This window comes from Pangasianodon hypophthalmus, chromosome 10, assembly GCF_027358585.1.
Source record: "Pangasianodon hypophthalmus isolate fPanHyp1 chromosome 10, fPanHyp1.pri, whole genome shotgun sequence".
Taxonomy (NCBI): Eukaryota; Metazoa; Chordata; class Actinopteri; order Siluriformes; family Pangasiidae; genus Pangasianodon; species Pangasianodon hypophthalmus.
In genome coordinates this window covers 22,323,081-22,348,590 of record NC_069719.1, presented here as the reverse complement: position 1 = coordinate 22,348,590, position 25,510 = coordinate 22,323,081, and the positions used below count along the sequence as shown (strand labels likewise).

General features: G+C 39.9%; 1 protein-coding gene and 1 pseudogene across 8 annotated transcripts in view; both read left to right on the top strand.

Moving 5' to 3' along the window:
• mdga2a (MAM domain containing glycosylphosphatidylinositol anchor 2a) overlaps nt 1-25,510 on the top strand; it is a 308,605-nt gene that overhangs the window by 11,498 nt on the left and 271,597 nt on the right. The window lies entirely within an intron of this gene.
• On the top strand, nt 1,639-7,039 carry LOC113529721 (uncharacterized; annotated as a pseudogene).

The following is a 25,510-nucleotide window of genomic DNA, read 5'->3' as shown; positions in this document are numbered from 1 at the left end:
CTGTTTAATGCGCATAAGAGATGCTTTTCTCCAGCACATAACTTACATTTTACTTTTATTTTATATAATCTGTAAATATTATGAATATATTTACAGATTATGCGCATATTTCTATTTCGCAAAACAATTTGTCATAACAGCAACAGAGTCATTGTTAACCTTTAAAGATGTGCGTGCATGCCTGTCAGAGCGCAAGAGAGAAATGAGTGCAATAAGTTAGACTAAAATATGCATTTTGATCAAATATTTGTTGTTGGACATCAAATTTATGCAAGGAATAGTATTTTTTGTTAAACAGTAACTGATATTCTACCTCTCAGCTGTTAACACTTAGATTGTGCTTTATGAAAATGAATAGAATTGTACAGAAATGAAAAACTTCCAAGCAAAGAATTCAGTAGATAAAGATGTGGAAAGAAATGCACAATGAACACAACTATAGCTCATTATAAGAGATGGTGGCAGGAGAAATGAGCTATTTAATTTTTTTTCCAGAGTAAAATGTGTTCAGTTAATACCAATGCAAATATAGCTGCTGTGCAATTTACTTGCCATTTTGTTTTCTATATTTTTATAGTTCATAGTCCTCAGTGAGTTTTCTTTTTTTTATTCACATGTATTCTGAATTCATAATGTGTACTTTAAAATTACCTTCATAATAATGAGATGATTACATAGATTAATAAAACTGTATTCGAACTATTAACAAGTTACTGGTCATTCTTAGAATTGCAGTAGTTATCAAGTAGTTGTCCTAACCATTTAACTGTCTTTTCATTTGATAATTTGGGGCAGGTACATATTTTAAAGGTCTAAATACAGTATACATAGATGAAAACATTTGTACTCTGTCAACAGAATATAGTTACTCAAAAATATGCTTTATAAAGTTGTTTTTTTGACTTAGGGACAGCATTTTTACAGTTTAAAAAATGAATTTATCTTTAGTAATACACCGATCAGCCGTAACATTATGACCACCTGCCTAATATTGTGTTGGTCCCCCTTTTGCTGCCAAAACAGCCCTGACCCGTCGAGGCATGGACTCCACTAGATCCCTGAAAGTGTGCTGTGGTATCTGGCACAAAGACGTTAACAGCAGATCCTTTAAGTCCTGTAAGTTGCGAGGTGGGGCCTCCATGGATCGGACCTGATGACCAGCACTCCCCACAGATGTTCGATTAGATTGAGATCTGGGGAATTTGGAGGCCAAGTCAACACCTTGAACTCTTTGTCATGTACCTCGAACCATTCCTGAACAATTTTTACAGTGTGGCAGGGTGTATTATCCTGCCGAAAGATCCAGGATCCACATGAATGCCAGGACCCAAAGGTTCTCAGCAGAACATTGCCCAGAGCATCACAGTGCCTCCGCCAGCTTGCGTTCTTCCCATAGTGCATGCTGGTACCATCTCTTCTCTGGTACCAGGTCTGCTGGAAGTTCCACTTGAGAAATACATCACCATCTGAGTTCCATTGATGTACATGTGACATTGAGCACCATCAGAAGACATTACAAAGAACGAACATCACGTACATGCAAGCCTCGCAAAATAAATAAATTATCCACTTCATACAGTATGACGCTATCACAAATGTAAATATGCTGCAATGATGTCATGTGGTGGTTGTGCCTAAAGTGTCAAATATTTATTTAATGTATTGCCCTTGATTTTAGGGACTAGCCATAAGAAGAATATCACTAGCCATAATGAAGAAACTGCCTGCAAGTTCAGTGAAAAAACTCTGGAAAAGCTCTGGCGTGACAATGGAGTGGACATCACTGAGCGTTCCACTGGGAGGATCAGGCAAAAACTTGTGTGGAAGTATGGGAAAACTCAACATTGTCATATGATCAGAGACAAAAATAAAGAGATACGTCTCCAACAAGACCAGATATGGATTGATGGGAAGGAGATGTTTCATGAGGTCATTTTTACTGATGAAACAACAGTGGCTTTGGATCACTTTGCCACCATGTCATTTCATAAGAGTGGCAGACGCCTGCCCAAACCAAATCCGAAACACCCATTCATGAGTTCATGTTTGGGGAGCAATATCCAGACTGGGACTGGGACCTATTGCAATCTTCAAAGGGATAATGGACCGGTCTTTCTTTGAAGATGCTATTATGAAAGAAACCATTGCTCCCTACATTAGGGAAAACTTCAGAGACCATCACCACTTTTTCCAGGACAATCCCCCGAAACACACTGCTGCAAGCAGAGTCATTGCTGCAGAGGGTATAAACTCGGTGAAGACTCCACCAGAATCCCCTGATATGAATCTTATTGACATCTTGTGGCAACCAGTAAAACTGGTTGGTTGGAAATTCCACCTCACACCCCGTGAATGGAAGGTGAAAAGAGATCGACTTATTCAATTTCTCCAAAACAGATGACTGACTTCGGTCCATCTTTTAAATCCATGGAACAAACATACTTCAATTACTGCTAAAATCATTGGCTTAAAATAATTCTGATACTAATTACTGTATACTTTTTGCAAATTATATTTAATAAAAGCTTAATTGTATTGAAAAGTGATCAGTAATTTATCTGCTTAGGCAATACATGGGCGTCACTTACAGGCAATACATGGCTGGTAGTTTTAAAAAATTGGTGGAGATAAAGACGTGGGGATGGTTAACTTACCTTTTCTACCTATTGCACCATACTGTAGCATGCATTGTGCTGTGTCTTTCTTAGATAGGATTTATGTACCATAGTTTAATCAATGGATTTACCTGAGGGTCTGTAATTAGGACTAGAAATCTGAATGACCAAAATATTAATATATCAATAAAAGATACACAGCCTACAATTAACTAATAATTGTTAATATATTATAAATTAAAATTCTATTAACAATAATTAAGTAAAAGCAGTTTATGTTTATGTTTACACAGAAAATGCTGCAGTACATTTGTTATTATCGATCATCTAAGCATTACCAATGAATAGACCACTGTACTGAGGTGGGGAAAAAAAAACAGACTTGGCCATATAAAACTACAATGTATGAAAATGTAAAAACTTGATAAATGAAAAACTTAATACTTTACGCTTTCCTTTTAGATTATTGGCTCAACGTCTGTCTTAGTATGTTTTTAATAGGATTATATGGGGGAGAAAAATCTTAACATAAAAATATTATTTTTGTCCTTGGATTACGGCGTCATTGTTTGGTGGTAAATTGCAAAAGACAAGGAAGGACACACAAAGGACCCAGACCCATCGTCGAAAGAAAGAACAGAAAGAACTTGTGAAAAGGAAGAGAATTAAAAGGAACAAAATTCAGACTCAATAGCCAATTTCCCAGAGAAATAAATGAATGGCTGAAAATACTCTACCTGTTTCTAAAAGACAACAGGAAAAATAATAATAAACACGCATATTTGGTTGTGGATAGACTCTTTATTGAAGGACAGCTCTTCCGCAACCCAAAGATCACCCCATGGCTCTTCTAGACCAAGAATTAGAACAATATTGATGATGACTATATAAACCTCATACTGGTCCTACACATGGACTATGTCTCTTTCCTGTCTGCCCCTGCTCACACAAAAACATACATACACTACATCTCTCTACCATTCTCCTCCTCATAATGGACTAAATATGTTTTTTTTCTTGTTTCTCATCCACATTCTCACTACATCTATCTCTCAATTACACAAACGTTATTTGTCCCACCTTTCTCTTCCTCTTCTCTGTTCTTCTCTTTTATATCTATTTTGCTTCCTCTTTCCTGAATACTCAGCTTTATTATTATTATTATTATTATTATTATTATTATTATTACTTTCTACTGTAGTGTTATATGCTTTATATTATATGATTACGCATGTACAACACAACTTTAGTCATCTGTTGGACAAAATGGGGCTAACTGAGAAATGAGAAAAAAATTTTAACATACAGTATTCAAATATACATTTTACAAACATAGATGTAGCTTTAATAAGTAACAATTCCAACACTCAACCTGGTAACATGGAATGTACGTGGCATTTGAAATCAAGCTAGAAAGACAAAAATCCTCAACCACCTTCTTAAGTTAAACTCAGATATTTGTTTATTACAGGAAATTCATCTGTCAATCTCAGAATTACAGTACATCAAATTTTAACAATATGATCAAATATTCTTATCAACATATAACAGTAGACAATGAGGTGTTTCAATTTTGGTATATAATAGATTAACATTTAATCTACATTCAATTACTACAGATCCCTAGGGGCGATATGTCATTATCAGTGCAACTATATATAACACTAAATTAACTAAATTAACTATAATTTATAATTTATAATTTATAATATAGGGGGCAGTTGTGGCCTAATGGATAGAGAGTCGGACTTGCAACCCGAAGGTGAACCTGAAGGTTGTGGGTTTGAGTCTCGGGTTTGTAGGTGGGGGGAGTGAATGACCAGCGCTTTCTCCCAACCTCAATACCACGACTGAGGTGAGACCCTTGAGCAAGGCACCGAACCCCCAACTGCTCCCTGGGCGCCGCAGCAAAAAAAGCTGCCCACTGCTCCAGGTGTGTGTTCATGGTGTGTGTATGTTCACTACTGTGTGTGTGCACTTGGATGGGTTAAATGCAGAGCACAAATTCCGAGTATGAGTCACCATACTTGGCCACAGGTCACTTCACTTCACTTTATAATTAACATATATGGACCCAATAATGATGATCCTTCTTTTTTTCATTCCATATTTTCACTATTGAATGAAACATCAAATATTATAATCGGTGGAGACTTTAATACAGTTCTAAATCCAAAAATAGATTGTATTGAAGGTAATCATAGAAACTGGCACTCCATAGATATAATAAAACAATATATGAATAACTTTGGCCTTGGTGATAGTAGGAGATTATCAACTCAAACATTGAAAGAATATTCTTACTTATCCCCTACATCAAATATTTTCCTAAATAAACTATTTTCTTGTAAGCAATAAATTAATGACATATGTAACAAATACAATACAGCCAATTATAATCAGTGACCATGCACCTGTATCTCTAACTCTAAATATATAACCGTACACAAAACCTTGTCCTAGATGACCCCGCAATATTTCACTACTCAAAGATCCAGAATGTATTACATTAATATGAAGAGAGTGGACATCCTTTATGGAAGTGAATGACTCCCAGGAGACTTCAGCATCGGTATTATGGGAAACAGCAAAAGTAGTAATCAGGGAACAATAATATCATATTCATCATATAAGAAGAAAAAACAATTGGAATTAGAAACTCAGCTGGAGCAGAAGAAGAAAGAATTATCGGATAGATACACTGAGAACTTACTGTAGACGAACAAACACTCTCTGAATTGAAAAATGCCCAAAACCTTCAGGTCTGTGCGGATGATATCTTACTGTGTTTGCAAAGCCCTAAATCTTCACTTCAGGAAACATTACAGTTATCAATACTTTTTCCAAAATATCAAACGACATTATAAACTGGAATAAATCTACCATATTTCTGCTCTCTGATGAGGCTTGGGATTCTGCAGATCAGGATTCATTTCCTCCACTCTGTTTTGGAAATATTAAGTATTTAGGCATTAACATCTCCTCCAGGCTGTCAGAGTTTTTCTCACTTAACCACACTCCACAGCTTAAAACAATAGCTGATGACCGTAAGCGTTGGATGAATCTTCCTCTTTCATTAATAGGACAAATAGCAACTATCAAAATTAAAATTCTCCCTCAGATTAATTATCTCTTCTCAATGCTCCCTGTTATGCCTACAGAAAAATGGTTTCAATCACTTAATTCTTCAGTCTCCCATTTTTGCTGAAGGAATAAAAAAGCAAAAATTAAATATTCTACATTACAACAAATAAATCTCATGGAGATTTAGAAGCATTAAATTTTTGTATTATAGTATGGCCAATCAACTGCAATATTTAGTGAAATGAATTCATCAAAGCAAAAACTGGAACAAACATACTGTAAAAACCTCACACTTGCAGATTTGCCATTTTTCAACACTTCGCTCAAGAACCACACCTATCTCCACAACTCAGACAGCCTGGTGGAAAGCTTTTTTTCAATATATACAAATTAAATCAATTATTAGAAGTAAAATTGATAAAACAGATAATACATTTAATCCCCCCAAGATATTAGATGACATAATCCAATTTAAAGATCAGAAAAAAAAATAATTTCTAAATTATACAAACTACTAGTCAATACAGATAGCACCATATATGTCCCTAATATTAAAATGGAACCATGATCTTTCCACTTCTCCCATATTCGATTTCTGGACAAACATCTGTAAAAATACATCCACAATGACAACAAACACTAACTTACAGCTCATCCAATAAAAAATCATTCATAGAATACACATTATACAATATAAAAAAATCAAAATAGGATTAGTAGATACTGATATCTGCTCACAATGTACCATGTGCATCACAGATCATTATTTAAACGGAATTTGGGTGTGTCCACCAGTCTAGAAATTTTGGTTGTCAGTCATACAGAAGCTTTCAGCTATCACGAGCAGCGAAATGCCCCCATCTCCATTCCTCTGTCTACATGGAGACCTCGCACTGATCAACATACCAGCCAAACACAAGGGTAGTTTGCTGATTTCTTTAACTATCGCCAAGAAAGCAATTCTTCAAAACCAAGTGCTACAGTAATGCACTCATTTATGTAAGACATATGGTTTATGTAAAACAAATTATGTTACTATAACTCAATTCAATCACGTGGAATCAATGTACCCATTTGAATTAAGTAAATTCAGTGAGCTCTTTTTTTTTTCAGCGTGTGGATTTCTGTGTTCACTTTAATCCAGTTTTTTTTTTCAGTAGTGAATCTTTAAATCTAAGAAAAGAACAAAAGTTTCCATTGGCAAGAAAGGAAAAATTGAATTCAGTCAATGCTGCTTTGAGGAAGGCTATTCATATTTACACATGAACACATGAATTGACTTTCTACACTGAAAAAACCCCTCATTGAATCAAAATTCACACCTGAGCTGAGGATCAAACCCAGACTGCTGGCATACAACAACCACATTACCACTGTGCTATTCTAGCACACATTTTAGCCATGTTAATTTAAATACTATAGTTATAGTACCTGTACTATGTGACTTGAAAATGGTCACTTTATGGTTTAAATTAGGTTTAGCTTAAGCAATGTAATCACGTTTTGATGAGAAACGTAATATTTTTATGTATAACATACCTAATATTTTTTCTTAAATCTAACCAACAACACATTCCATTTTTTTTCAGTGTGCTGCTTGTAGCAAAACGGTTATGACCAAAAACAAGCAGATCATGGGCTTCAGTACAAGAAACAGCACTGTTTGGTTGGAAAAAGTGTAAATGCTTTATACAGTATATGTCCTGGCAGAACTACTGTATCTACTAGCAAGCCATGTTTGTCAGGATCATGCCCACAGCATGCGCGTGATCCTGCGTGATACCGCATGAAATTGCAGAATCCCTTTTCTTTTGACACACATTCTCAATTGGCACATCTGTAGAGGTAAATGAACTAATTTTTCTGCATCGTGTAGTGACATTATATTTCTTATCTTAGCAATATTTCTGAGATGAAAGAAAGCTATCCTAGTAATATTATCTACATGAGCTTCAAATGAAAGACTGGAGTCAGTAATCACACCACGGTCTTGTACAGCTGCAAATGATGAACCAGAAAGGCCATCCATAGTTATTATGTAATCAGAAAGCTTACCTCTACTTGCAGGTGGTCCTAGTACAAGTCCTTCTGTCTTGTCAGAATTAAGTAAGAGAAAGCATTGAGTTTTTAATGTCCTTTACACATTCCTCAATTTTTTTAAGCTGGTGTCTGTCATCTGGCTTTGCTGAAACATACAGCTGAGTGTCATCAGCATAACAGTGGAAGCTATTACCATGTTTACGAATAATTTTGCCCAGAGGTAACATATATGAAGATTTTTAAAATATATAATTATTATACAAATTATTAACGTTTATTAAATATATATATATAAAGGTTTATAAAGGTTTGATATTGGCCTATAGTTAGACAGCTGACAGGGGTCGAGGTTAGGTTTTTTAATCTGGTCTTTGATAATTGCTAGTTTAAAAGATTTAGGGAAGAATTGATTATCTTTAGAAGAGGTTTAATTGTTTCTGGAATGATCTGTTTGAAGAAACATGTAGGTAAGGGATCTAGTATACAGGTTGATGATTTTGATGATGAAATTAATGAATTTAGTTCAGTCTCTCCAAAGGGAGTAAAACATTCTAATTGCTGATCTGATATTGTTATATTATTATCTACCGGGGTAGTTATAAAACTGTCTGGTTTTAAATTAATAGTCTGAATTTTGTGCCTGATACATTCAATTTTACCATTGAAAAAAATTCACGAAGTCATCACTACTATGTAATGATTGCATGCATGTTTCTATTGTGGTCTAATTCCTAGTCAATTTTGCTACTAATATTAAATCTAGGATTTTAAGAATCTAGGATTACTTTTGTTATCTTTAATTAACATCTAGAGACACACTGATCTAGCAGCACTAAGACCTTTTCTATAGCTCAGAAGGCTCTCCTTCCATGCTATTTGAAATACTATCAATTTAGTTTGTCGCCATTTACGTTCTAGTTTTCGAGTGGTCTGTTTTAAGGTGCGTGTGTGATCGTTGTACCAGGGTGCTAGCTTTTTCTCTCTAATTATTTTTCTTTTAAGTGGAGATACCTTATCTAGCATGTAGCGGAAAGCTGATTCTAAGCATTCAGTTGCCTTGTCAAGTTCTTTGGGATCAGACAGCTATCCAATCATGGTTGGTAACTCTAGGACATTACTGATAAAACTCTGTGCAATTGCTGACGTAAATGTGCATTTGACGCGGTAGGTTGACAAGCTGCATATATTATGATTAAGATACATTTTAAATGAGATGAGCTAATGGTCTGAGATAGCTTCAGACTGCAGAAATGTAACTATATTGTCTATATTTAATCCGAATGTTAGTATTAAATCAAGAGTGTGACCACCACTATGAGTTGGTCCTATTACATTCTAATTAACCCCTACTCAATCAAGAATGGACACAACCGCTGTTCTCAGAGGGTCTTCTGGATTATCAAAATGAATATTAAAGTCTCCAACAATTAATGCTTTGTCTAAAGAAACAACTAGGTTAGTGAAATCTGCATATTCACTAAGGATTTCAGAATATGGCCCTGGGGGCTGTAAATAATAATTAGCAGAATCTTCTGGGTAGACCTATTTTTTGTGGCTACATATGTTATGTTAGTATAAAGCACTTCAAACACGTTGAATTAATGACTAAGTTTTTTTGTGACATCTAGATTATCATTATAAATAACTGCGTTGCCTCCTCCTCTGCCAGTTAGATGGGGCTGATGTATGTAACTGTAACCGGGAGGACTAGCTTCATTTAATGCTACATACTGGCTTAATCCACATTTCTGTTAAACACAGTACATTAAACTCCTGTTCAGTAATAGTTTCATTAACAAAAAGTGCTTTCGATGTAAGAAAATTTCAGTCAAATTCAATTTTTATTTGTCACATTCATAACCATATACAGTACAACTTGCAGTGAAATGCTTTATACAACTGTTCTGACATAAAATAAGAAAATATAGAAAAATATTAAATATAAAGAATGCATAAAGAAAAATATATACATAAAAATATACGAAGGGATTAATATATATGTAGCACAGCAGAACACAACCCTGTGGGGCTCCAGTGCTGAGAGTAAGGGAGGATGAAACATGTTTGCCCACCCTTACTGCTTGTGGTCTGTCTGTGAGGAAGTTGGAGATCCACTGACACAGAGACAGGCTCAGTCCCAGGTCCTCCAATTTGGTGGTGAGTTTGGAGGGAATTATAGTGTTACATGCCGAGCTGTAGTCAACAAAGAGCATTTTCACATAATTCCCCTTCCCAGTGTCCAGATGGCTCAGGGTTGTGTGGAGGAGGTATTGTATGGCATCCTCTGTAGAGCGATTGGGATGGTATGCAAACTGTAGTGGGTCCAGTGTAACAGCTAATGAGGAAGTGATGTAGTCTCTGACCAGTCTGGACTATCTCACAAATAGGCCCCAGTTTGTGAGAGCTAGGGACTGCGTATCTGACACCCTGACCTGCAGTGTGGGTGTCCCCCAGGGCACAGTGCTCGCGCCCTTCCTTTTCACCCTCTACACTGCAGACTTCAGGTACAACACGGACAGCTGTGTCCTGCTCAAGTTCTCTGACGACTCAGCCATCGTTGGTCTGATCAGTGACGACGATGACGCAGAGTACAGAAGACTGATGCAGGACTTCGTGGACTGGTGTCGGCCAAATCACCTCCTCATCAACGCGGGAAAGACCAAGGAGATAGTGGTGGATTTCCGCAGACACAGGTCTGCCCCCTCACTGGTGAAGATCCAGGGAATGGACATTGAGAGAGTGGACTCTTATAAGTACCTGGGTGTTCACCTAAACCACAGGACTGGACTGGACTCACAACACAGACGCACTGTACAGGAAGGGTCAGAGCAGGCTCTACCTCCTGAGGAGACTGCGGTCCTTTGGTGTGCAGGGGGCGCTCCTAAAGACTTTTTATGACTCTGTGGTGGCATCAGCCATCCTGTATGGTGTGGTCTGTTGGAGCAGCAGCATCACTGAGAGGGAGAGGAAAAAGCTGGACAAGGTCATCAAGAGGTCCAGCTCTGTCCTGGGCTGTCCTCTGGACTCAGTGCGGGAGGTTGGTCCTGACAAAACTGACATCTATGCTGGACCAGGAGTCCTACCCCCTGCGGGACGTCCTGTCAGCTCTGGAGAGTAGCTTCAGTGACAGACTGCTCCACCCTCAGTGTGTAAAGGAGAGATTTCGTCGGTCTTTCCTTCCTGCTGCTGTAAGACTTTATAATGAACACTTCTGATTTATTTATTTATAAACTCTCATTGCAATATTTACACTCACATTTATGTGCAATATCAGTGTGCAATATTTTAATGTGCAATACCGTCACACTACTGGCAAGCTACACTATTCTCAACCAACCTGTACTTATGTGTATACACCCCTCTCCTTTTTTGTTTTGTGTTAGGATTTTTGCTTTAGCACTATTTAAGCCATTTATGTACAGTGTATTTAGTTTAGTTTAGTAATTCTGCTTGTATTATAGTGTTTTTGTATATATAGAGTCTATTTGATTTTGTTACCTCATATTAGAATAGTTTTTAATCTATCTTGTTCTTGTGTGCATACCCTTTCTGTACTGTACCCCTGCTGTTGCTAAATGCAATTTCTCCACTCCGGGACAAATAAAGGAATATCTTACTCTTACTTACTTACTCTTATCTTAAAGCACTTAATCACAACTGAGGTCAGGGCTACTGGGCAATAGTCATTGATACAGGCAGGCTGGGGTTTCTTCGGGACAGGAACAATAATGCACTGCTTGAAGCATGTCGGGATTGTCGACTGTTCCCGGGAGAGGTTGAATATCTCCCGGTGCTAGCTGGTCAGTGCAGGCTTTAAGGACCTGACCTGAGATGCTGTCTGGTTTTGCTGCTTTCCTGGTGTTCACTCTCCTGAAGGCCATCCTTACATGGTGCTCCGAGATGGTGAAAGCATTTTCAGCTCTGACACTCTCCACATTCAAACAGGCATTGGCACTGTTAGTGCCATTAGTGCCGCTAGCTCAGTTAGCCGAGGTAAATTCCCAAGTAAGAGATCTAAAATTCAACAGTCCTAGCTTCAGATCAACGGTGCTGACTGTGCATTCGGTTTGATTTAATTTTATGTTAATTAGGTTACTAAAACAAACTTTCTGGGTATTTCTACATTTTTGTTTAGCTTGGGGAACAGACACTGTCTCAGTATGTTGGAACCTGAGTGACAACTCAGTGCAGCTAGCAGACGGTCGGTTTAGCCTGTTTGTCTGCTCCCTGGGCTTGGCTCTGGATTGTCACCGATTAGCTAGGCCTGTTCTGAGTCTATGTGCTATGACTATGTGCTACAAGAAATGAGAGCAGCACCAGTGGGATGGATACAATCCCGCCCTAACAGACCAGCCTCAAAACTACTCCAATTATCTATAAAGCCCATATTGTTTTCAGAGCACCACCTGGACATCCAGCAGTTCATCGACCAGAACCGGCTGTAAGCTGGAAAATATTGGAAAATATTATAAAAAGGAAAATATTGTTATCTGAATTTGCTAAGTGTGATGTGATAGGCTGAAAGGCTGAGATAAGTTAGTTCCTGATATGACTTATGTTATATAGTTATAAACAGTCATTCTCTCACCAGCCTCTGTTTTTCCCTCCATCCTGAAGTTAATAAGAATAAAAATGCAGCTTGTCATGTTACTGTGAAAAACAAACTCACAGAAAATGTATACATGAGAGTTACAAAGCACTGATACTGGAGACTTCTTCCATAAATGTAAAATAAACATAAAATCACCTTGCAGAAAGCTTAAATATATCAATGTTTATACAGTTATATTTTTTAAATAATACAACACTGTCTGGAGTAGGAACCCCCTCTCTTCCCAAAGTTTCCCCTGGGGGAGCCATGCCAGGAGTTGGCATTCCAGAATGGAGTTGGAGTTCCAGAATGGCACTGAACCCAGCAAACTGTTGCTTTTGTTCCATGAATAAGTGGTTCTGGGCCTTCCCAAGTTTCCCAAGTGCTTCCATCGGAGGGTGAGGACCTCCCACTTGATGGTCAGACACTCCTTCTTGATCATGTAGTACTCTCCCTCACCAAGAGCTTCCAGTTGATGTTCAGCATGGGGTGCTCCTCCCCCTCCACCACCTGGGACAAAATGGCCCCCAGCCCTCTGTCCAACTTGTCAGTCTGCAGAACAAAAGGGAGAGAAAAATCAGCAGAATGCAACAGCAGACCCACACAAACCGCTTTTACGTGACAAAAAGCCAGTTCTCGCATGGTTCTGTCCAGGACAGGCTGATGTCTGTTCTGGACAGGCTGATGACTTCCAAAAAAATTAGATACAGACCTCGAATAATACACAGCCAGCCCTTACCAGTTGCACACTTCTTTGGATTTGCTTTGGCATTGGGTATGCGTCAAATTCGACACCATGTTGACTTTTCTGAAGTCCACACAAAAACGGACCGACCCGTTGACACAACCCTGGGCTACTGCAATTACTGTGGTACTCCTTAATTATTCTATTTATATATTTATTTAATTATATATATCAAATATAGCCTTGAGTTCCTCCTGAAACACTTTTCTGTGTTCTTTGTAAATGGTAGGGGTTGCTGCATACAACCATGTCTTGAGGAATCTCAATGTGGTACTGTATGAGGTATGTGCGACCTGGCAACATCTCCTCTTGGGAACCACAGGGATGACCTCCCTCCATGGTTTCAGGAGATTGAAGTGGTATAAGTACATTGCCTCCCCCTGTTTTCCTGACCTCATAGTCAACTTCTCAGTCTCACTGTGTGACCTCAAAGGGTCCTTCCCACTTGAGTAATTTAGAGCTTGACATGGGTAGGAAAATAAGTACTTTATGTCCCGGTGCAAATTCCAATAACCAAATACACCTGTCATACAGCCGTACAGGCCTAATGCAAATTCTCCCATATTAGGTGACTTAAGTTGTGGAGTTTTGCTCTCAGGTCTAAAACTCTTCAGTTGCCACACGCTTGAAGAGCTTCACAAAGGCCTCCAGATTGTCAAGGGAGGACATCACGATGATGTCGTCCACTGACAATCCAGAGGTCTTTGTGAAACTCTTCGAGCATGTGGCAGCTGCATGTGGATGGCCAGAGGAAGAGTGGGCCCTATGCCTCCTCCCCTTGTTGTCAGTGGAAGCCCAGCTCGTCACCCAGCAGCTGTCACTGTGTGTGCAGCTGGAGAATCGGACCATGAAGAAGACGGTAATTATGGTTGTTCAATATAATTTTAGTTACCTTTTGATATTACCTGTATGGTATGGAATTTGGTATGGAAAACTTTCATGTTCAGACTTACCAGAGCATGTTAAAAATTTTTCAGGAGTCGTGTTGATGAAAACTTCCTCACTCGGCATATATTGAACTCAGGAATATGTTTGCCAGGGCCTACGAGACAGTTTTATCTTTGTGCTGACCTTAGGTTAGAAGCCTAGGTAAAATGTTTGTGTGTGTGTGTTATGAATGAGCTCTGTCAGTTCTCATTCAGGTTCACAGTATTTTTCTAAAAGACAGACAAAGAACATATAAGTAATCTCTCACAGGTGAGAATCATCAAGCGTTACCTGCGGGTGTAACCCTCCTTCTGTCCATTTGCATACTCAACCACACCCCTGCTGCCAGAGCATATCAGTGATATAGCCCATTAAGACCTTTAAAAGCAAATAACAGCACTTTAAACTGGATCTGGTAATGGAAAAAGAGCCACAGAAAATATGTTAAAACTGGGATGATATAATTCCTTTTCTTGGTGCTGATGAGCAATTTAGCAGTTGGATTTTGTACTGAATGTAAATGAGCCAAGAAAAATGTATTAAATTCCAGCAAACATAAATTCATGACTGCTTAATGATAGTCTTGTTGGCACACAATATTCATGTAAAAAGTATGAATAATCAATGACTTTGTAATGTCTGCATTTATTTTATTTCCACTTGATGCAAATTGAGCATCAATTGGTTTTGGGTACAGCTTGTGTAACTTTTACTCTTATCAATCCAGTGGCTGATAATACTTGTCAATTCTAAATAGCTATAATCAAAATCATGTCACAACACTTGAACTCTCTCTTTGAGTTTGAAAGCAAACTTGTGAGCCTAGTTGTGTGTCTTGGCTTATCATTTCTTTCTGATCCTGTTGCACTGAACCCTACAATCCCAGTTCGTCCTAGTTGTGCAATCAGTAGGTTATGCTTGAAAGAAATTATTTGATTTTAAAAATTGTTCTGAGTTGATAGAAACTACTCTTGGGTGTTGATTTAAGTCAGACCAAACCTGATAAAGCAAATCAGTTTAACTACATGTCCCATAGAGGGGTGGAAGGTTGTTGCCAAATCAAGTAGCTTGTAACAAGTGAAAAATTTTATTGATAAGTAATGAAGACAAAACTACAAGTTTCATTTTATTAACATATTCTACCTGTGTTTGGTCTTAGAGAATGCAGATTGTGACGTGCGAGACCTGAACTCCAACACAAACACTGCACAGAGAGTCCTTGAATCACGGGGAATATGCTCTTTATTTACAGTGATAGGGAAAATGTGAAGGGAATTTTAGGCGTGCAAGGTGAGGAGAAGGAGGTGAGGCTGAAGGTTGACGCGGCAGTCTCCAGGTAGCGGCACTCTGAGGAGTCGGAGCTTTCGCTATGGCAGAGTTGACAGCGGCACTGGAGTAATCGGCGACTGAAACAGCTCATCTTCCCCGCTGATATCGCCTTCTACAAGAGGAGAAAAAAAAAAAGCTAACCATTAGCAAAAGTGCCATCGTCCCTTACCTCCCTGTCTATGCTGCCGCGGGCTCCTTTCATATACCTCCGAGGGTAGATTTGTGTCGCGCCAGAGATTAGCTGCCAGACGTGAAGAATCAAAGCGCTCCGCCTCCGAGCCACACGCACTCCGGCTATCCAAAACATTGGGGGTGCTGAGTTGGCGCTGTCCTTTCAGCACCTGCCAGCAGTCGTGCGAGGAGCACTGTATACTTTCTGTGCGCGGGCTGTCCGCCCGGCATCACAAGATGAAATGCGTATAATTATTTTGGGGAACCAAATTTAACTAATTTTTCAGTTAGTTTAAATCTTAATGTGAGACAAGTTGATGAAGAGCCATACAAGTGATCCACTTTAATGGAATAAATTTCTTCGAATAAATTTCAGAAGCCTCCTTCTGAAATCATTCAGATAAATGTTTCACACTAGACAATACAATTCTACAAACATGTATCACTATGATTCTCTGTAGTCATCTTTGGATGAGGCAGCAAAAATAGACAACAGTAAAACCTGTGTTTTTACATATAACGCCTTAATTTTTAATGCCCTGCCCCTTGTTTGATGGACAACTAGAACCAAACTCACACCCCTTGAAGTGGACCAAGAGGTGAACCAAGTGAAAAAGGACCCAGTTATCTTGACTTTCACAGTGTCCCTGTCCCTGAAAGAAGACTCAGATCCTTTCTTGGTCCACTTTTGGTCCTCTTGTAATGCTGTGGATTGTGGGTACAACAATATTTTGCAAGATGTGCTGATCCTAACTATTTTCCTGTACAACATGTTTTTAAAATTAAAAAAGCCAAATAGAGAACACAATAAAAAAAAGAAAGAAAGAAATCAAAGCACAACACAAAGGAATGAGGATAAGGAGAAGAAAAATATGGCAAAAAAACCCTCCTGCTGAAGCAGCATTGTTTATCTCTGGGGCTTCTCTTTCGTTTATGAAAAGTGTTTTGCAATGTGTCCAGATGCTTGTCTTTATGGCTACTGCGGTTAAACAGCCACTTGAAACCACGGTTAGTGTAGCCGCCTGTAAATTTTAGGGGTGCAGCTTTTACACACTTAGTGGTGATAGTGCTGAAAGTGGAAAGCGAGCATCCACGAGATCCAGCACAACCAAAGCAGCTTAACTTCTACAGAATGATAATTTAAAATAAATATGTAACAAAACCAACACACAACAATTAACCCTAACCCTCTTCCAGCAGAAGCAGCCATGTTGAATAGCACAATTTGTACGGAGGCCTGTATGAGAACTTGCGAATGGAAAAGTCATGTAAGCCCAGAGCGATAAACACAATGCACGTTTTTAGCAAACCATACAGGTGAAGCTGGACGCGAGCTGTACTCAGACCACTTCCCAAGATAATCTTGATTCAGTTCGCTTTAAAAGTGTCTGAGATTGTTTGGAGTGTTCAGCCATGGGCCAAAAATCCAGTGAACCATGTTCAGACCCATGAAAAGGACCAAGTGTGAAAACACCCTAAGATCCTCATACTGTTATGAAAAACTATAATTGTTCAGGACTTTCCAACATCTATCTCAAATGCTTCTCAGAAGTAGTACTGATGATAAATTCTTTCAACTATAATTTTTTTGGAAATCATGATTGAAGGTTATTTTCTAAGGCGAAATAGAGTGTAAAAATGAATAAATAGAATGATCTATTCTCTGTACTAACCTCCTAGAACAGTAAACTAGTTCTACAGAACTGATCCCACATTTGAATTGCTTTGACTCATTCAGCCAGATGCAACTACACTGTTATCAGTATATAAGAATAATAGTAATTGTAGGATCATTTATACAATCTATGGTTATAAAGCTAAATGTGTGTCTAATATGAACATTATGTAGTTGTACAAGTCCTACAGTACTAAACACTAAATGTTTACTTTCAATCCTATGGGAATTGGGATTCTATTGTCTCTGCCATATTGGTAGGTGCTTTGTTAAAGTCAGTAAGTTTCCCGACACAAAAGTTAATTCTTGTTATTGATTATGTTATAGCAGCATAATACAGTCAGGTCCATAAATATTGGGACATCGACACAATTCTAACACTTTTGGCTCTATACACCACCACAGTGGATTTCAAATTAAACGAACAAGATGTGCTTCAACTGCAGACTGTCAGCTTTAATTTGAGGGTATTTACATCCAAATCAGGTGAACGGTGTAGGAATTACAACAGTTTGCATATGTGCCTCCCACTTGTTAAGGGACCAAAAGTAATGGGACAGAATAATAATCATAAATCAAACTTTCACTTTTTAATACTTGGTTGCAAATCCTTTGCAGTCAATTACAGCCCGAAGTCTGGAACGCATAGACATCACCAGACGCTGGGTTTCATCCCTGGTGATGCTCTGCCAGGCCTCTACTGCAACTGTCTCAGTTCCTGCTTGTTCTTGGGGCATTTTCCCTTCAGTTTTGTCTTCAGCAAGTGAAATGCATGCTCAATCGGATTCAGGTCAGGTGATTGACTTGGCCATTGCATTAACAGTCCACTTCTTTCCCTTCAAAAACTCTTTGGTTGCTTTTGCAGTATGCTTTGGGTCATTGTCCATCTGCACTGTGAAGTGCCGTCCAATGAGTTCTGAAGCATTTGGCTGAATATGAGCAGATAATATTGCCCGAAACACTTCAGAATTCATCCTGCTGCTTTTGTCAGCAGTCACATCATCAATAAATTCAAGAGAACCAGTTCCATTGGCAGCCATACATGCCCACGCCATGACACTACTACCACCATGCTTCACTGATGAGGTGGTATGCTTAGGATCATGAGCAGTTCCGTTCCTTCTCCATACTCTTCTCTTCCCATCACTCTGGTACAAGTTGATCTTGGTCTCATCTGTCCATAGGATGTTGTTCCAGAACTGTGAAGGCTTTTTTAGATGTCGTTTGGCAAACTCTAATCTGGCCTTCCTGTTTTTGAGGCTCACCAATGGTTTACATCTTGTGGTGAACCCTCTGTATTCACTCTGGTGAAGTCTTCTCTTGATTGTTGACTTTGACACACATACACCTACCTCCTGGAGAGTGTTCTTGATCTGGCCAACTGTTGTGAAGGGTGTTTTCTTCACCAGGGAAAGAATTCTTCGGTGATCCACCACAGTTGTTTTCCGTGGTCTTCCGGGTCTTTTGGTGTTGCTGAGCTCACCGGTGCGTTCCTTCTTTTTAAGAATGTTCCAAACAGTTGTTTTGGCCACACCTAATGTTTTTGCTATCTCTCTGATGGGTTTGTTTTGTTTTTTTCAGCCTAATGATGGCTTGCTTCACTGATAGTGACAGCTCTTTGGATCTCATCTTGAGAGTTGACAGCAACAGATTCCAAATGCAAATAGCACACTTGAAATGAACTCTGGACCTTTTATCTGCTCATTGTAATTGGGATAATGAGGGAATAACACCTGGCCATGGAACAGCTGAGAAGCCAATTGTCCCATTACTTTTGGTCCCTTAACAAGTGGGAGGCACATATGCAAACTGTTGTAATTCCTACACCGTTCACCTGATTTGGATGTAAATACCCTCAAATTAAAGCTGAAGTCTGCAGTTAAAGCACATCTTGTTCGTTTAATTTGAAATCCATTGTGGTGGTGTATAGAGCCAAAAATGTTAGAATTGTGTCGATGTCCCAATATTTATGGACCTGACTGTACATACAATCGATCCCTCAGCAGGATCTCTTTTTTCTCTCTCTTGAAGTTAATGAGACAAAAGAAATGCAGCTTGCCATGTTACTGAAAAAACTGGAACGCACACACGTCTCTGTCCTGAAGATTCGTCCATAACAGTAAACAGTTTAAAAAAATGTGATGTGTCATTCATTAATAAATAAAAAAATCATTTGCTGGTAAATCACTTTGATATAAGAGGAATAATATCTCTGTCAAAACAAAAAAAACTACTCAAAATTCTCAATTTTAAAATTTGTTTATTTCTTTATTTTTTAAAAAATTTATCTATTATTATTATTAGTAGTAGTAGTAGCAGCAGTATGTTGGCAGCTGCTGTTGTAGTTCAAGAATTCCTGAAAGTTTAAGGTGCTGCAGCATCCTTGCTGTAATGTTTTATGGGTGGAAAGTTCAGGAATAAAAGTTCTATATTACTGTAGACTTTTAATAATGAATATTTTATTATAAATAGTTTTATTTAGAACAAGACATTAGTCAGGATGTACCAAAACAGGCAATAGATGAACACGAATACTTTAGAAAAAATGAACTACCATTTCAAAAATACTTTCAAATTTTGAAATAGTAACTCATTCTTACTAACTGCAAGCAGCAATTTTGGGGGCCAAACACTTTCTGTCCCCACCCCTTAGCAATGGAGGAAGACCAGAACACATTGGGACCATCAATGCTTTCTCCAATGGAGATATACTAAATTTGAAGGCAAAAGGTCAAGCTGTTCCTGAGATATTGCCTCACATCCTGTTTTTGGTAGCCCTCCCAAATTTGGTTTCTTTACTTCAGCTCATGCTGCTAAATATATGTGACAGGTTTACTGTCAATATGTAGCCCTGCTAAATAATATAAGGTATTTGAGCAAGGAGTTGGTTTGCTTATATTTCTTTACTATTATTTTATGATATTGTATATGTATTGTTTAGTTCTAAATGTAAAAATATGGTTGTTTTATGTGAGAAGAAAACAAATGTAATGTATTCATTTAAATATAGGTACCTGCTGTTGAAGGCTGGGATTGGTTGATCGGTCTGGGGGAGGGGAAAGAGAGAGAAGTCCGGAAAGAAGGGATGATGGCTGAAGAAATGAGAATGTTCTTGTGTTAGTGGAAGAAAAGTGTACCATTCTAGTAAGTTGTTGAAAAGAGAACTTTTTTAGAGAGCTGAGTATCGTCTGAGAGACTTTTGAGATCGCTGTTGTGACTAACATCAGCGTATTGTATTTTTACCTGACATCTACCTTGATAGCACCAGATAGCGCCCTGAGATACCAGGGATTCTCAGTGGTTCCTCTGTCACTGTTGGATGTGGTCCCAGATCCGATTTCATCACTGGCTGGACTACTTGCTCTTGTGCTCCACGTGTGTGACACGGATGAGTGCTCGAACTTTCATCAGTAAGGTAGCCATTTTGTTTGATTTGCTCACTGAATAAAGTGGCAAGTTATTCCGTGCCTCAACACCCACAAGCTGCAAATCAGGCCTGCAAAATTTTTTTTAGTTCCAAAAACTGGGTTTAAGATATTCAAGATTCTGGGACATTTATAAGAACATTGAGGTTTAAGCTGAATCAAAGGGGAACTTGGTTAAACTCGTTAATATAAACAACAGTCATATTTTTTGTTTGGGCATATTGGAGGTTTTTTTGTTATTCACTGTAATATTTGATACTTGGTAAAGGGTTTAAGTTGTATGAATGCATACGCATTGTGCAGGCAGAGGATTCTGTCCATGAGTCGTTGAAACGTCGTGGGGTATCCAAACAGCCCAAACGGAAGGGTGATAAACTGCTGTAACCCAAACAGAGTGGAAAAGGCTGTTTTTTTCATGAGATATTGGAGTCAAGGGTCAATCTGCCTATACATCTTGGTTAAATCCAGCAAGTCACACCTAACTGCTCGAGCAGCTCATCAATGAAAGGCATCAGATATGCGTCAAAATGCGTTGACTTTTCTAAAGGCCACACAAAAACTTACTGACCTATCAGTTTTGGGCACCAAAACTACTGGGCTGCTTCAGTCACTGTGGGACTCCTCGATTACTCTCATGTCCAGCATAGCCTTGAGTTCCTCCCGAACCATGTTTTTTTTGTGTTCAAGGAGTCGGTATGGGCGGCTGTGTACAACCACACCTGGAGGAGTCTCAATGTGGTGTTCTATGAAGTTCCTGCAACCAGGTAGAGGCGAGAACACATCAGAAACTGCAACTTGGCAACCTGTGCTCTCTGGGACGATGAGAGGTGGTGTCCACAGGGGACCGGGGTGAATTGGGCCACACTTTTGGAACTTACCTCTGGTCCCAGCTCCTCCCTCTTGGGAACCACTGTCACCAGAGCCACAGGAACCACCTCTCTCCACGGTTTCAGGAGATTGAGGTGGTATTTGCAGTGCATTGCCTCCATCTGTTCGTGTGACCTCATAGTCGACTTTGCCGACTTGCCGTGTGACCTCAAAGGGTCCTTGCCACCTTGCGAGTACTCGGCATGGGTAGCAAAACAAGCTATCTCCCTTTATCTCCCGTTGCAAATTCCCCTAGCTGAGTATGCCTTTTATACAGCTGGGACTGACATTCTTGCACCTGTAGCAAATTCTTCTTTGTTAATTGTCCCAATGTGTGGAGTTTTGCTCTCAGGTCAAGAACATACTGAATTTCATTCTTGCTATTAGAAGGTCCCAATTTTCCCTAGTAACATCTAGGATGCCACGCGTGCTCATACAATAATTTAAATGGGAAAACCCCATGGAGGCTTGCGGGACCTCTCGTACTGCAAAAAACAGGGGCTTGAGCCACTCATCCCAATTCCATGCATCATTGTGAATGAACTTAAGAATCATATTTTTAAGCATTTGATTAAACCTTTTGACCAGCCCATCCATCTGTGGATGGTAATTGCTGGTGCGAATCGATTTCCCCAATAATTCATAAAGTTCGTGTAGTATCCATGACATAAACATCATGCCCTGGTCAGTCAGGGTCTCTTTTGGGATCTCGACTTGGGAGATAATATGCCACTGCAGCACTACATGCTGATATGTTGCTCAGAGGAACTGCTTCTGGATATCGCATTGCATAATCCAGGACTAAAACAAAGTGATATCCTCACGTGTACCTTTCTATTGGCCAGACGAGGTCCACACCAATTCTTTAAAATTCTTCCTGTTTGAGAAAACACAAATTCGTTACATCACAACACTGGCACCTTCAAGGGAATCAAGTTGAATAAGAATCTTGATTGAATGTTGAGTGGTTTAAAAGTTACAAGCAATTTTACAAATTTGTTAATTATACCACCACCTACAAGTGAATTTACACAAACCATCTTGGAGACCCTTAGAGTGAGTTCTTTCAGTTATTTACAATGTTTAGTCAGAATATGTCACAACATTGCTGAGATATGCCTTCACTTCCTGTGTGACCGTCAAATTTGTTTGCGTGTTATGGAAGAACCATCCAATATATATATATATATATATATATATATATATATATATATATATATATATATATATATATATAGGAGAAGAGAGAAAAAAAACTGTTGAAAAAATTCTGGTGTCCGTTGAAAACATCATGGTGTTTGTTGAACTTGGCATATGTCATGGAATTAGACAATGTAGTCAGACATTACACAGAATCCAGAGTTTTTATAGCATCAGAGTTCTTAGAACAAAGATTCTCATTTGTAATAAAACATAGCCACACACAAAATGGAAACCTGCTGCTAAAGCAAGGACTTCTGTTTCAAAGACAAAAACAAGATATAGTTAGCATGGATGGCCTTGGATGTAACTCATATCTTCATGGCACCTGCAATGTCTTTAGGATGCTCTTGTGCTTACTGCCTAATAGTCACTGTACTTGTGTTTAATACCATGCACACACATCCTAATTATTGAGTTCAGGGGTTTCAGCCACACCCATTGCTAAGATGTGCATAAAAACTAACAAAAAACAAATAGCCATGCAATCTCCATTGATGTACATTGGCAGTAGAAAGGGTCATACTAAAAAGCTAAAATAAAAATTCATCGCACTGTCATAAGATGCCACCTTTGCCACAAGTTGCTTCATGAAATTTCTGCCTTGCTAGCTCTGCCTCTGTCAAGAGTAAGTTCCATTATTGTGAAATTAAAGCATCTAGGAGCAACAACAACTCAGCTACGAAGTGGCAGACCACACATGCACAGAGCGGGGCCACTGAATACCTGAGCATGTAGTGTGTAAAAATCACCTATCATCTGTTGCATCACTCACCACAGAGTTCCGAATTGCCTCTGGAAGCAACGGTAGCATCATGAAATGAGTTTACATGGCCGAGCAAATGCAGCATGGGCTGGAGTGGTGTAAAGCACGCCGTTACTAGACTCTGGAGCAGTGGAAACATTTTCTCTGGAATGATGAATCATTCTTCAATATTCTTCATATCTGTCTCTTTGTGGTGGGCCAGGAATATCCTTTCACAGCCTCAATCTTCTTCTCCAGGGGTTTCAGCAGCCCCTGGCCAATGCGGTAGCCCAGGTACTTCGCTTCGGTCAGCCCCAGGTGGCACTTGCAAGGGTTGGCAGTCAGCCCTGCCTTTGGTCAGGTCAAGGGTCGAGATGAACCGGGCCCTCCCCAGGCACTCCACCAGGTTGTCCACTTGGGGCAGGGGGTAGAAGTCAAAATGGGAGACCTGGCTCAGCCTTCAGAAGTCATTGCACAGGTGTAGAGTTCCAACGGGCTTTGGAACTAGCACTATGGGGCTAGACCCGGGGCTGTTGGACTCCTTGATTATCCCATCCCGCAACGTCTTTTGGACTTCCTCCTTGATGGCTTGACGGCAGGCCTCTGGAATTTGGTAGGACCACTGCTGGACCACCACTCCCGGCGGGGTCTTAACCTTGTGCTGGCCCAGATGTGTCAAGCTGGGGACCGTGGAGAAGACATCCGCGTATTGGTCCACCAGCTCAGTCAGCTCTTGTTGCTACGCGGGGGTCAGGTCCTCCCCTTCTGGACCAAGGCACACTCAGAGGGCTCTGCAGAGATAGCAGAAAACGCGGACAGGGAAGGGGCAGGCTGGATTCATTTTTTTAGAAGGTAGACATGGTATAACTGTGTGGGTGTGTGCTTCCCGGGCTGCTAGGTGGTAGTTGACTGGGCCCACCCTCTTGAGGACTCCAGCGGGCCAGGAACTTGCAGTTGGTGCTTGGGAGCAAAAGGAGCACCTGGTTTCCTGGCTGGAACTCCCTGGCTGGGCTGGCTGGTTGTAAGTACGCTGTTGGTCGGCCTGGGCTTCTTCCATATACCGGGTGGCATAGTTGATGATGACTAGGATATACTCAGGCAGACTTTGGCCCTATGAGATCCATCCCCACCCATCCAAATGGGACCTTGATGATTGGGAGCGGATTGATGGGCGCTGGCGCAGGTTTCTTAGGGGCAGTTCTCTGGCACTGGGGGCACTGCTGGCAGAAGCATCATACCTCGGCATCCATCCCTGGCCAGAGGAAAAGGTTGTGCAGCTTTTCCAATGTATTGCAGGCCCCCAGGTGGCCGCCCAGTAGGTGTGCGTGGGCCAGGTGCATCAGGGCGTCAGTTCTGGCACCAGGAGGGCGTCGGTTGCCCTCTGCATTCCGTGTGGTAATAGAGTGTCTGCCCTGGATCGGGAAGTAGGAGGCTGGTAGCGCCAGGGTTTCGCGGCCTGTTGTGATGGGTGCATGTCCATTTCTCCTCTTTTGATGCTTTGACTCTCAATTGACTCGCACACTCTGTAGTTGTTTTGCTGAGTTCACGGCATTGTCTTATTCCATGATTGTTGAATCTCCATCACTTGGGATAGACATGTCCCCCTCTGGGCTGCTGATATTGCTGCTGAGTCTGCTAGGGTGTTTCCCTTTCTGATATGGTCCTTTTCTCTAGTGTGGGCCTTGACTTTTTTCACTGCCATTTGCACTGGGAGTGACACTGCATCTATCAATTATTTAACATCTTCCCAATTTTTGATTGGTGTTCTAGCTGCAGTCAGGAAACCTCTCTGTTTCCACAATTTTGCAAAGTCCATGATTGACTCATAGGCATAATGTGAGTCCACATACACATTTGCCATTTTCCCTTCTGCGTATCAAGGGTTCAATTTAGCATATCTTGCTGTTGTCACAGGATGAGCCTGTCCCATTGACAGGAGTGTTTGGATGGCATGTGTTCATTTAATGTGAACGTCTTGGTCCATTGTGATAGGGAGTACTTGCTGAACTGCTAGGTATTTGGCTTGGACGGCTCTTAAACATGGCCCCCATCCCAAGGCTACCAGATGCCGCCATGCTGAATAATAGACCACAGAC